Genomic DNA, 13,721 nt, shown 5'->3' with positions numbered 1-13,721 from the left:
ATGTCACAGTGTGTTATTGGCCGAAAAGTTCATTGGAACGATTAGCACAGACCGTTTCTATTTGACAGTAGTTATCATCGAGTGCTAGCGCTCTTAAATGCATTTGAATGTATGTCTCCAGTTAGAGAATACGTGCTAGTATCTGCTAATAGTGGTTAACTAATTTGATAAGCACTGTATAAAACTGTTACTACTTTGGTAGTAGCTGCCCCAGGCTTAGCGTTCGTAAATGGAAGTGAATTTTGCTTCTTGTCAAGAATGTCATGCACCGTTAACGGTCAGGCAGTTAGCGCGGGGTGTATAAAGCGGTTCGTTCTTTGAAGGCAACTGTTTCAGTGGACTGACTATAAGATAGTTGAAAGTACAATACATTCTTTTCAGGAAAGAATAATGGTTGTCAGTTAGTGCCCATAAATTGCATCTTGAGAAAAGACTTAATAATTTAATATTTTGAACATTTCAATATTTTAAAGTGTTTAATATTCAGCGTACGTTATTTAACAAACAGTAATTGCTGCAGTGGGGTAGTGCACGTAGTTCTTAGCTGGTGCTTTTTTAAATAATAACAACAGTTTCTGGGCTAGTGCTCATAAGTTTATTATTCAGTATATATTAATTTTAACAAAAGTAATCGCTACAGTGGATCCGTAAATTTCACTTTGGCGAAAATTTCAAAATAACTGTTGCTCAGTGACAGATTGTTTGTATCTTCGTTTGTTAATAAATTGTTGTTGTGGTATCACAAGCGACAAACTCTTTCGCGTTATTAGTATTTAAAATTAAAATGGTGCTTGCCACCAGGCTCCTTACTTCTACTATGAAGTACATATTTATACTCTGTTTTCGTGACCTCACACCCCTAAACTGGAGAGGGAGACAGGTCGTTAAATAGATTTGTGACAGATGTCAACGGGAGTTCAAACTGAAATGTAATGGTAGATCGTGTGACTTACAATTCGTGTATATTTCGTGATGATGTGCCAAAATTAAGCTGGGAACACTGCAACAACATGCTCGACGTTTTGTTATCGTGGATCTTGCGAACTGTGATTTCTGTGAAAGGTGTTTACCAGTAAACCAATACTCTGAACTAATGTTTCTACGTATTTATTAATACGCGAAACGTAGCACCTGTAGCAGCAACAAATCTCTTGGAATGGTCTGCGACCAATACTATTCATCGTTATAATCGATAAGATTCATTACTGTGTATGGACTTGTGGCATCAGCTAGCTTATGGAGACTCAGATATTAACTTACTGTATTTCAGAAATTCTGTGACAGGTAACGCCACAGGTTCCACCAATGTTAGAGCAGTAAGCTCTGTCATGCAGTCCCTGTCTGTGTACTCACATGACGAGATTACTCATGACAATACGTTCTTAACTCTAAATTCCCAAGTTTTATCTATTTTCTTGATCAATAGTCTCTCTAGGGAGTGAACAAATTATCGTTGTTTCTCATGTTATTGTATTTCTTCATGTGTACATTTGGTTGATGCACAGCTAACTTGCAATTCGCCGCATAGTCCAAAATTATGGTGTGGCATATTCCACTTTTTGCCACAAGACTTCCTCGCATTTTTGTGTTTTATCAATAGTATAACTGATTTAATTACAGTTCCCTGTGTTGTACTTCTCTGTAGTTTCACTTTGTTCCTCTCGTTAATTAAATTAATTATCCCAGCATAAGAGTTCCCTTCTGTAAGAAAAGGCTTCTGATGTCTACATAGTCCAGGGAGGAGAAGATTATCAGATGAGGTCATTTTAATCTGACAATAGGGAAATGGTGGCAGGCAGACCTCCTTAATTCTTACACATCAATTCACAACATCTACAGCCATAGCGATCATGACAAGGACAGTTAAAGAGAATTCATTAAATGCCATCGCGTGGTACAGCCCTGAGAGCGAGTCACTCACGACAATTTTGAAGTAATCCGACGTATAACGGTATATCTTTGAGTACGCTTCGCAGAATGTTATGGGTAGACAGGGATTCAACCTGTTTCTCGCTAGCCTCTTCCAGGACTGTGGGTGACGGCCGTCTACCCTGTATCGTTTTCTTTGACAATAGAGAGAGTTCACTTCCGATCGTTCCCAGCAGCAAGATAATAGCCACATTTTTTGAAGGCGGACAAATGGTTTTCTGGACAATGTAGAGGAGTAGTTGAACTCCCAGAAGGTGTCTCTTCCCACCCCAACACTTACTGAGAAACTCGTGCCGTTGGCAAGGTAAGTACCACTACCTGTAAAAATGTCAACATGGCATGTTGACTTGCGTCCCAGCGTTCTAGAGTTTAGGCCAGCCGAGGGCGCGCTAGAGCCTTTCTCACCGGTCAGAGCCGGAACGCCGCTACGCACACTGCCACCACTGCCGCCAATGCCGCCACCGGCGCCACTGCTGATGCCGACGCCTATGAGTTACAGCACGCTGATGACAAGAAACCAGCGCCCGGCGGCCATCAGCACCGCCTTTTGCAGATGCAGATAATCAAAAGACGAGTACCACATCGTAACCATCTATTGTTGCTAGCGAAATGCAAGCTACGTTTTGGCAGTCCATAACTATGATGCAACCGCATAGTACTTTAGCATTAAAGGGAGAATTATTAAGACAGTTGGAAGCACAAAACGCTACCTTAACAGAAATTATAGAAGCACAAAAAACATTTCTTCAAAATAAAATAAATAAATGGAAAGGATGCAACACGTGTTAAAATAAATTCTTAATTGACGGCAAAGACTGGGCAACAAAGAGAGGCAGTTAGAAATTCGCTCTCCGGCCAACAAAGTCTCCAGTCAGATCAAAGCACAGGCTCCAGTTTTTCAGAGAATAAGGAGGCGTCAACACAAAATTGCGTACAGTAGACGATCAAATAGTAGCTCTTGTTGTTCAGATTGATGGGCAGAAGGCGACACTAGAGTTGCTCAGCGAATGGGCGAGAGAAGCAAACACTGTAATTTCGGCCACAATTAGTTGTTGAGTGCTGTCGAAACCAGAGTTGACTCGAATGAGGGACAGTTAGAAGAGTTCAGAGCAGGAGTGGCTGATGTGATTTCTGTGCAGTTCATAGAATGAGAGTAGAAACTAACTAATAAAATTAGTACAGATGTCGCGTCGACGCATCATCTTAAGAGATGTACAGTCATGCTCAAAAGTATCCGAACGACCTAAATTGCATTTCGCCTGATTCGCATGCAACCCACATAACGCAGCTGTCTAGCAGGTCCTCAAATCGCTCCTTGGTACAGTCGTTTGACTATTGAAAATGGTTCCAACAAGTCACCAATAGAAAATACTGCTCTGTATCGAAATAACTCAAGATGTAAAGTAATACTACGATACTACAAATATCAGGGAACACCTAACCACAGGTAAGACTGTCCTTAAGGCTTGTAAGCTCACATTTATTACAGTAAATGACATAACTGAAATGTTACCACTCTCATTATTACGTCAGATAGGTAATGCACGTAGTAAGTTCGTCGTATTCATGATTTCCTCTTCAAAGTAACATACCGTACTTATTATTTAACACAAAATGACATTAAAAATTTAAGTTATTCACGAGCAGCTAGTTGAGAATATGTATGAACTTCAAATGACACGACGAACCGTCTCGTTCTGCATATGGATTCAAACTCAGGTCATGCAGACTAAGCAAGGATTTCGTGACTGACGGAAACTAACAGTCATTCCTGATTAGGCATACAGAGAGTGATATACTTCGACTTTAGACAGTATCAGTTAGCAAATACCAACTTTAAATTACATAACGCAAACATTTTTAATGGAAGCGGATTCCTACCCAGCACCTATTGTTCCTGTTAACGAACTACGAGAGATGTTAAATATTGCTTCTTAACAAGTAACTTATTTGAAATTCTGTGAGGTAAAGCTTTGTGTTGGACAGGGATTCGAACCTAGAACCTAATAAGATAGATATCGAAGCACAATCAACTGTGACATATCGGATGTTCTCGGCAGTAGCTAGATGTTTTATCTGAAATGACGAGACGAAACATTAATTTTTTCCTTCCCATGACACCAACGCGGCACCTATCGCTGTTATATTCTAGAGAAAACGAACGTTAAATATGGGTATGTTGTACCAGCAGCGACGTGTGAGCATGTTTGAACTAGAAATAATATGACGAAGAGTTCAGTGCTGACTGGGAATTGAGCTCCACGCATATCGTTGTTGACTACACACAGAGACGTCAGCTACCGAATTTTTCTCCACCAGCAGCTCGGAATAACATCTTGAACTTACAGTGATCTCTCAAATAGTTCTGTATCTCACTGGGAGTCAAAAATGTCAAATATCGTTAGTGTTGACAACGAATGAAAATACATTAAAAATCGAAATTATTATCCAGCAGCAGATAGGTGTTCTCACGCTAGAGCTTGATAATACATAATGAAATCTTTAGTGCCGGGCCAGGGTTCGAACCCATTCACGCGCAATATGTGGAGATGTTGAGGAATCTGGAGCTTTGAACAAACAACAAACTGTAGCCGAGCTGTATTGTCACGAAGGGATCAAATTCTGCGTTAAGGGCGGTCTGAGTTGCATTCCAAGTTCAGAACCAAATTTATCGACATACAGAAGCTCAGATAAAATATGGAATAAGAGTCCTGCGAGCCTATATAGCGTTTGTTTCGTCACTAGAAATAAATAACTAGTATAAGAAAGGTTACTGGTGATAGAGTTTCTACATGTCGTCACTCCAGACTTTATTGTGACTCAACCTAACGTCTACTTGGTAGAGAAGGAATATCATTTTTAATGTGAACTTCAGACCACAATGCCATGATATCTTCTTCACTTGGTGTAGCCAGAAGAGAATGGAATCTGTCTCTCCCTATCTAAAATCATTGACTGAAGTTGGAATCGAACCCAGACCATAGAAATATCAACCTATCATCAGCCCAAAAGACCACCAAATCCTCTTCTCAGGGGCTCATTCTTCTATCATAACGCCGTTGTACCACACTGGCTGAGAATTCTGACACACGGGCTCCATGTATCAATTTGCAGCATGTTCAGTAAATTCATTTACTTGGTTCAAAATGGTTCAAATGGCTCTGAGCACTATAGGACTCAACTACTGTGGTCATAAGTCCCCTAGAACTTAGAACTACTTAAACCTAACTAACCTAAGGACATCACACACATCCATGCCCGAGGCAGGATTCGAACCTGCGACCGTAGCGGTCGTGCGGTTCCAGACTGTAGCGCCTTTAACCGCTCGGCCACTCCGGCCGGCATTTACTTGGTTGACCGAATCACCATGAACTAGCTGCCTCGGCTACCCAGTGCATGCATTCATCTTTATTTTGTAATCACCAAAATAAAATCACGTAACTGCCACCAACACATAACTGCCAACACTGTAGGATGCAGAAATTAAAATAGGAAGTGTTCCTTTCCACTTGAGCTACTCTATTGCGCTATCGGTTTGTTGAAAACGTCGTGCAGTGAAAAAGAAAAGGTATAACTGTTTGTCTCTCATAAGCATTGACCTTGCGATATGCATTATCCCACAGCGCTGTGGAATGCAGAAGTTCCGGAGGAATTGTTCTGGACTTCTGGAGCTATTATCATTACGTGTCAGCTAGTGGCGTAATGGTAAGTATCGCGCACGGTAGATAAAATGTCGCGAGTTCGAGTACATTCATATTTTTTTAAACGCAATTCTGCTGTCTGCTAAAATTATCAATCTAGTGGAAATTGTAACATAATTTCCTTCACTTCTCACCCCAAAATAGTCGTATGTGGAAAAAGGGCTAACTTCTGCGACATTTTGTTCATTTCAGGTTTGATAGACAGCCAGACAGTAGATGCATCTCGAAACTTTTGTATTATGTATGGGTAGAGCGCATCGTGCCAAAATACGTCGGAGAAGTATTTTCTACATTAGCTGTCGTCTGTTAGTGGCATTTTATTCTTCTTCAAACCTTGTTTGACAGCTTCAATTCAGAACAACTTGTCTACATGCATGTAATCAATAAACTTCATGTGCATTTTCAGACTGTTATAGATGACATCAGAGAATTCGCATATATCGTTGATGATTAATTTCTCTCTCATGTTTACTATTGTTTTAACAACATTAAAGGAAACCTTACGAAAATTGTGAACTGTACTATAAAAAATGAAATAAAACTACCCACGATAACCTTACGACGAAAGGCTGTTTTAATAAAACTGAGTATCTGTACACAAGCGTGCCTCTATCGTCACGAATTGGTAAAATACTACTCACTTAGATTTTGATTGGGTCTGTGTTTAATTGGTATGCTGTGTCATACTCAAGCGGTATGCAAATGTGGCATTTCATAAATAAAGTTATGTATTCCTAGAAACCCAAAATTTGCTTGTCAGCAGCGGAAAGAGGCGTTACCTGTTGTGCAGCATTGTAAGTTTTTCACCATTGCACTATGAGCCGAAAGTATTTTCTTGCAATTTCCTTATCGATGTTTGATCTGACTGCTTGTAGCTCTTTCACAGAAGGGATAAAAACGCTACACTCAGTGAGACTGGAACTGCGAACCATGTCAGACGCCTTTTCACAGGTCAGCACGTTACCACAGAGCTGGCGGAGAAGTATGTGCCTTAACTTCCTCTTACGAGACCAATAGTGGCTAGAACTGGTAAACCGCTACTTGAAGGACGAGATTAGTTGCGATTTCCACGTGCAACGACTTTCCTGGGCTGAAAACCGTAAATTTAAAATCTTTTGTTACACCTCAAGCGATAATAACTCAGATTATTCAATGGAAATGACAGGGAAAATCAAGTGAACTTTGAGGCTTAATTCCGTGCACACCAGGAAGTAACTCGTCGATCACAGAGTTGCCAAACATACATTGCCTTGTTGCCAAATCTCAGTTACAATACCAGCAGGAAGAAGACGAACCAATGTGATCTTACAGCGGGCTGGGAAGTGACCATAGCTGGTGTCTCCAAGTCGCGGCTGCTACGGCCTGGAATACGTAATGCGTCTGATTCGCATTCGAGAGAGAGAGAGAGAGAAATCAAAAAGAATTAGAGAGAGAGAGAGAGAGAGAGAGAGAGAAATCAAAAAGAATGAGAGAGAGAGAGAGAGAGAGAGAGTAAGAAATTGTAAAGAAATTGAATCATGGTATTTAAAGAAATCTTTCATTAAAATGACACGTTCCACATCATTACGAAATACCGTATTCATGATCTATGAAACAAGAATTAATCTAATGTAATCTAATCTAATCATATCATATTAATGACTAGCCATGAAGAGTCATGAATTACCGAAGTTTTTGCCAATACCAGTAACAAAATCTAAACTTGAAAATAAAAGACGACAGTTTTTGTAATATACCCGGACTTCTATCAAGACCCTTTCGTCCCTGTTCACTAACCACGAAAGATGTCTGATATACCTCTATTCTGAAGTAACAAAGTGTGCATGCATTTAAAGATGAAGTGCATGATGTGAAGTTCTGTGACGGAGGTACGAACCCAACACGTAATCGGATTGTTAACTAAGTAAAATCAAATGTTACGTATCGGTTTTTCTTACCAGCTGCTAGGTGCTTGACCCTAAAATAAGGATACAAACTTTTGTGCCCAAGCGACAATCAAACTGCTCACCTACCATACATCCACGAATATAGCTGAAGTATCAGTTGCTTACTCACCAGTAGTAAGATGTGTGCGTGTTTACCAGAAATAACTACACCTATTGCGATTGTTGGCAATACATGAACAGACATTAAAAATGCACGTTACTTTTAACTAACAGGCCGGTGTGCATGTGATAGGGCTTGAAATGAAATTATGAATAATTTTGTACTGGATCAGGTTTCGGACCCATATACTTACCTTTGGAGGAGACCTAGAGAAGACTGCAGTCTTGAGAAAAGGAACAAAAATGATTGAACTTTACTCTTCCGAGAGATTCAGATCCTTGAAAGAGGAGATACGAATTCGAATCACAGTCCAGCACCAAATTTTTCAACGTCTCTAGTTCAATCAAGTACAAGTAAAGTAAGAGCCCTGTTCCTTTCAATGGCTATCGGTTCATCAAATAAACTAAAATTTTCTATTGTAAGTAAGTTTACTGGTGACTGTATTTCTGTTTACCATTACTTCCGCTACGTCATTTCCCAACGTAACCGTCTCTGCCCAGTAGGTAATGAAGGAAAGTGATGTTTAATGAGGATTCTGGTTTTTAACCTCTTTCTCTTGATGTTACCGGGGGTAAAGGAAATCTGTTTGTGTCTGTTAAAAGTAAATGCCTGAACCCATGCATTGCACCTATGATAGTTCGTTCCGCCAGACCACTGTGGCCACATTTCCCAGCCCCAAGAGTGTGCTGTAACAGGTGATGTGCTTAGCTTACAAAATTAGTCACGGTGAAAAAACGCGAGACTATTAAATGGTTAAGTAGAAGCAAGCTTCTGAAGCGGAGATTATGCTATTCTCATGTCAGCAGGATGTAAAGACTCTTCTAGCATCATAGGCTCGATGTTAAGCCATTTTGAAATTTTCACAAATTCAGCAAATTTCTTAGTTCGAGAAAATTCACTGGGAAGTGTGAAGTTACCGGATAATTCGATTATTACCGTCATTATTGCTATCATTTTCTTCCTACCGCTGCTGGAACACTGTACTTGAAGATCATTTGATGCCTTTTGGTCATTATAGAAGTAGTTTCCCAAGAACAGGTTCTTTCCCTGTCTACGGAATCCTTTTCATGTTAGTATCAAACATCAGTAATAACTCGTAGATTACATTAAAACTAAAGAAATTTATGAAGACGTTACTTGATAACAAAAACGCGCTGTCTTTCTTCATTTACTTGCGCCTAGAAATGGCTAGCGAGTGCTGCCAAACCAAAAAACAAGAGATCTTACTGCCTTCCGATATACGTCGCTGTCAGTTTTTCCATATCATTTAGTCGACATGACCTGTTTCAAGTTGTGTATGACAGACAATGTTTTAGAAAATCAATTGTTTTCCTTTGCAATAAATAGAAAGATTTTCATTCTAAGCTATCCAAGTAGAAAATTTTCGCAATATTAGTTCAAATTTAATATTCGCTTCTATAATGTAGGAAAGTATTTCACAGTTGCAAAACTCGCAGCCGACTCATTGACCCTACACTTAGTCGCTGACCATAAATTCTAGCTCAGAGTGACACCAGATTAAGTAACCTAATGTAACGAAGACTGTCTGGCATTGATCTTTCTCACTGGAAAATACGCAGTTCACTCATTGGGCTCCATAAGTTCACTGTAGCAGTAATTTCTGTGTGTATGCAATGCATACGGATTAGAATGTAGTGGTGCTCTCTCTTCCACCTCTGTATACAATATGCCTGACCTAAACGGGCCTTTTATCATTACAGGCCCTGGGCAGTGCAACATCATACTGACAACAGTAATGTGCTTATACTGACAACCTGACTGTTCGTTTTACCTGATTTTGTAATCATTTAAATAAAACAACATGACCTTCCAGTGGGAAACATTTCGTCCCCCTTTTCCTTCTGTGAAATTTGTCAGTAAGCTTTTTGCCTTCCAACCAGTGAAATGCTGCAGAGTACGGCCGGTAAATGATTCACAAACCACGATTTAGTGCCGTTAAGACGATTTATTTAAAAGTCTCAAGACTGCACATAGGTGCAATCGATTTCGAGGTGCAAAGTGTTTGTTATCTTACTTTTGTGACAGGTGGGAATAAGTGATTTCCAAAGACTTTTTATTGTACTGAAATAATCTTTTGTCACAAAGTAACAAGGTGTTTTATTCGTATCTATTTTGTGGGAAACTGTAATCGTGATGGAAGATTATATAACCTGAATGTTTGACTCAACTGGTAGGAGAAAACGCTGCATATTAACCAAACCCCGCGCCTCCTCTCCGTATCCTCCTATGACACGAGCACGGGATTCTCCTCGCATACCGCTACAGAGCTGTTCCTAGCACAGCTGAGAATTGGCAACATCGTCACAAACATTAGACAACACTGTGACAGGGCAATCTCTTCCGCGTATGGTACTGAATTGACTCGCTAAATTCACTTGATATTCCCTTTCCATTTGAATGACTCATGCTATATAATCCTCATGTAAACTAAGACACTGAGACAGAAAATTCAGTTTTTGCCTAAAGAAATGCTATTCTTCACATAAGTGACAACTTTTATTCTCTTTCGCCATGCGTTATGAGGCTGAGCGACAAATACCGTTATGAGAGTGGCGGACAGGCAGCAGTGTGTCCGTAGCCCGGTGGTACCGCCCGTGTCTTGGGTCAGAACGGCTCAATCAGTCGTCAGTTCTAACCGTGGTAGGGGCCAACGTGTGCGAGTTTTTTTTCTGACATATTTTATGGAGCCGCGAATTTCCAGAAAAAATTCTGTATCGAAATCGGAAGAAAACCTTTACACATCAAATCCTCTTGGTAGTTCGACTCAGTAAGTTGTGTTAATGGTCATAGATCTTGGCTTTGTGACTGCCAAGCTGCTTCGCAATACCAGTGTCTCTGAAGAAATTCGAATCGACCATCAGCGATACGAATTTCAATATCGTTCTTCACTTAAGACTCACATGCCAGGGTGATAAATATGAAGGAAATGAATCTCTTGATTACTATAGTGCCTCTATGCTAAATTTCCACAGTAGCAATCATTAACTCCTTCCAGACATTTGCTAACAGCGACTCTGGTAACTTACGTTTTCTCTGGGTAGCTTCAAATATGGGCAATTTTGTCGCCTTAAATCCAATTGAATATTTTAAATATCACTTGTGAACAGCGTTCACTTCTCCATTAATTAAGGTATAGACATCAAAACAAGCAATTTGCCTGAGTAGCTATAGAGCAGGTTCTGATAGGTATTGACACAAGCTTTTGCATCTATTTACCATAGAGAATCAAAGAAAAAAAACCAAACACATTACATTGCATTTACTCTCTGTGCCTTGACTAACACATATGAATCCATGACAATAATAAATTATTTGAGGAACCTCCCGTGAAAGGAAAAAAAACAGAATGTGACGCTTTAATTGTAGTGCACTGGATCAGAAACAATGAAATTAATTCTGTGCCACATTGATGTATTGCGTTCTAATATAATAAAATAATCATCAAATAAAAACGGTTTTATGCCTCCTTTGCTATCAAGAGTGAAACAAATCGTAGACAGATTTTATTGGTCACCACTCAACAACATTAAAGCATGTTACATGGTCGAGAGTGCGGAGTGGAGCAGACGTTGTCGGCAAAAGGCGAGACAATGCAGTGCCTCAGCCCCCGCCGGTAGGCAGTAAACGGGTCCCAGAGAAGTCAGACGCATGCGGTGTTCAGAGGCAGATGGTCGGCAAATAAATCTTTCGCTAAAACATTGTTGGACCAAACAATTATCACCAGTGTGACAGAAAGCGAAATCTATTGTAGATCCTCTTGAATTACACTCATAGCTTCAGCACCGAGAGGAAAGTGGCGATAAAAACTTTGTTGACGTATGCTTTTAGTTACCAGACGTTGTATTAGCTAGTCTCGCGTTTTACCTCAAGACTACGGTCGTAGTCAAGAATAAAGCACTAAGACTAGAGTCAAGACTTCCTCTGGGATGTGGCGCAGTCTACAATGTTGCCAGATCGAGCATATTGCCGGACATAGGATTCTGAGAGGAGCACAACTGTATTGCCCACCTTACGTGAACGACTCGGCGGTCAATTTATTACTCTAAGACTGTATCTACAACACATATTGCACGCTGAAGATCCAGAAGAATTAAAAAACAAAAGTAGTTTATGAGAGCAACGTTAACTATTGCGTTAGAAGTATTCATAGTATTGTATACGTGTGTGTAAATGCCTTCCAATTCCCACTCAAGGAAGACAAGGATACACAGTCTAGCTTCAATATTATAAATTCGCCTCAGTTTGCGGATGAACTCAGAATTAGGTTGATAATCATTTTGAATATTTAGCAGTACTATACCCATTGGTGTTAAACTCGTTTTCAACCAATGATTCCCACAGCTACAGGAACACTACTTGTGATACCTCATAGACAAAATACTTACGCAGTGATATCAGACGAAAAGATCAACCTGGCACAAACTGTGGGAAGTTGGTTTTACAACCTTCGTACCTGGATAATGAGCTTTTCCTATTTGAGATGTCTGTGAACGTTGCTGCTTGAGATGATTTAGGACGAAACTAAATTCCTTCAGCTACGACAATGTTTAAAGAAACCGTCTTAACGGCACTAAATCGTGATTTGTGAATCGTTTACCGGCCGTACTCTGCAGCATTTTGCTGGCTGAAAGGCAAAAAGCTTACTCACAAATTTCACAGAAGGAAAAGGGGGACGAAATGTCTCCCACTGGAAGGTCATGTTGTTTTATTTAAATGATTACAAAATCAGGTAAAACGAACAGTCAGGTTGTCAGTATAAGCACATTACTGTTGTCAGTATGATTTTGCACTGCCCAGGGCCTGTAATGACAAAGAGCCCGTTTAGGTCAGGCAAATTGTATACAGAAGTGGAAGAGAGAGCACCACTAAATTCTAATCCATATGCATTGCGTACACACAAAAATTACTGTTACAGTGTACTTATGGAGCCCAATGAGTGAATTGCGTATTTCCCGGTGAGAAAGATCAATGCCAGACAGTCTTCGCTACATTACGTTTCTTAAACTGGTGTCACTCTGAGCTAGAATTTATGGTCAGCGACTAAGTGTAAAGTCAATAGTCGGATGCCAGTTTTGCAACTGTGAAATACTTTCCTACATTATAGAAGCGAATATTAAATTTGAACTAATATTGCGAAAATTTTGTTCTTGGATAGCTTAGAATGAAAATCTTTCTATTTATTGCAAAGGAAAACAATTGATTTTCTAAAACATTGTCTGTCATACACAACTTGAAACAGGTCATGTCGACCAAATCATATGGAAGAATTGACAGCGAAGTATATCGGAAGGCAGTAAGATCTCTTTGCCTTTTGGCAACACACACACACACACACACACACACACACACACACACACACACACACACACACATTCTTTTTTTATTTTTATGACTGTTAGTTTCCGTCAGTCACGAAATCTTTGCTTAGTCTGCATGACCTGAGTTTGAATCCATATGCAGAACGAGACGGTTCGTCATGTCATTTGAAGTTCATACATATTCTCAACTAGCTGCTCGTGAATAACTTAAATTTTTAATGTCATTTTGTGTTAAATAATAAGTACGGTATGTTACTTTGAAGAGGAAATCATGAATACGACGAACTTACTACGTGCATTACCTGTCTGATGTAATAATGAGAGTGGTAGCATTTCAGTTATGTCATTTACTGTAATAAATGTGAGCTTACAAGCCTTAAGGACAGTCTTACCTGTGATAAGGTGTTCCCTGATATTTGTAGTATCGTAGTATTACTTTACATCTTGAGTTATTTCGATACAGAGCAGTATTTTCTATTGGTGACTTGTTGGAACCATTTTCAATAGTCAAACGACTGTACCAAGGAGCGATTTGAGGACCTGCTAGACAGCTGCGTTATGTGGGTTGCATGCGAATCAGGCGAAATGCAATTTAGGTCGTTCGGATACTTTTGAGCATGACTGTACATATTTTTGGTCCTGCCCTCCTTCTTGGTGCTATGGATATTTTATTTAGCACGTTATATACATTTGGGAAACCTCTGTG

The sequence above is a fragment of the Schistocerca cancellata genome, chromosome 6 (assembly GCF_023864275.1).
Source record: "Schistocerca cancellata isolate TAMUIC-IGC-003103 chromosome 6, iqSchCanc2.1, whole genome shotgun sequence".
NCBI lineage: Eukaryota > Metazoa > Arthropoda > Insecta > Orthoptera > Acrididae > Schistocerca > Schistocerca cancellata.
The sequence above is the reverse complement of the archived record's forward strand: the minus strand, read 5'-3'. Positions refer to the sequence as shown.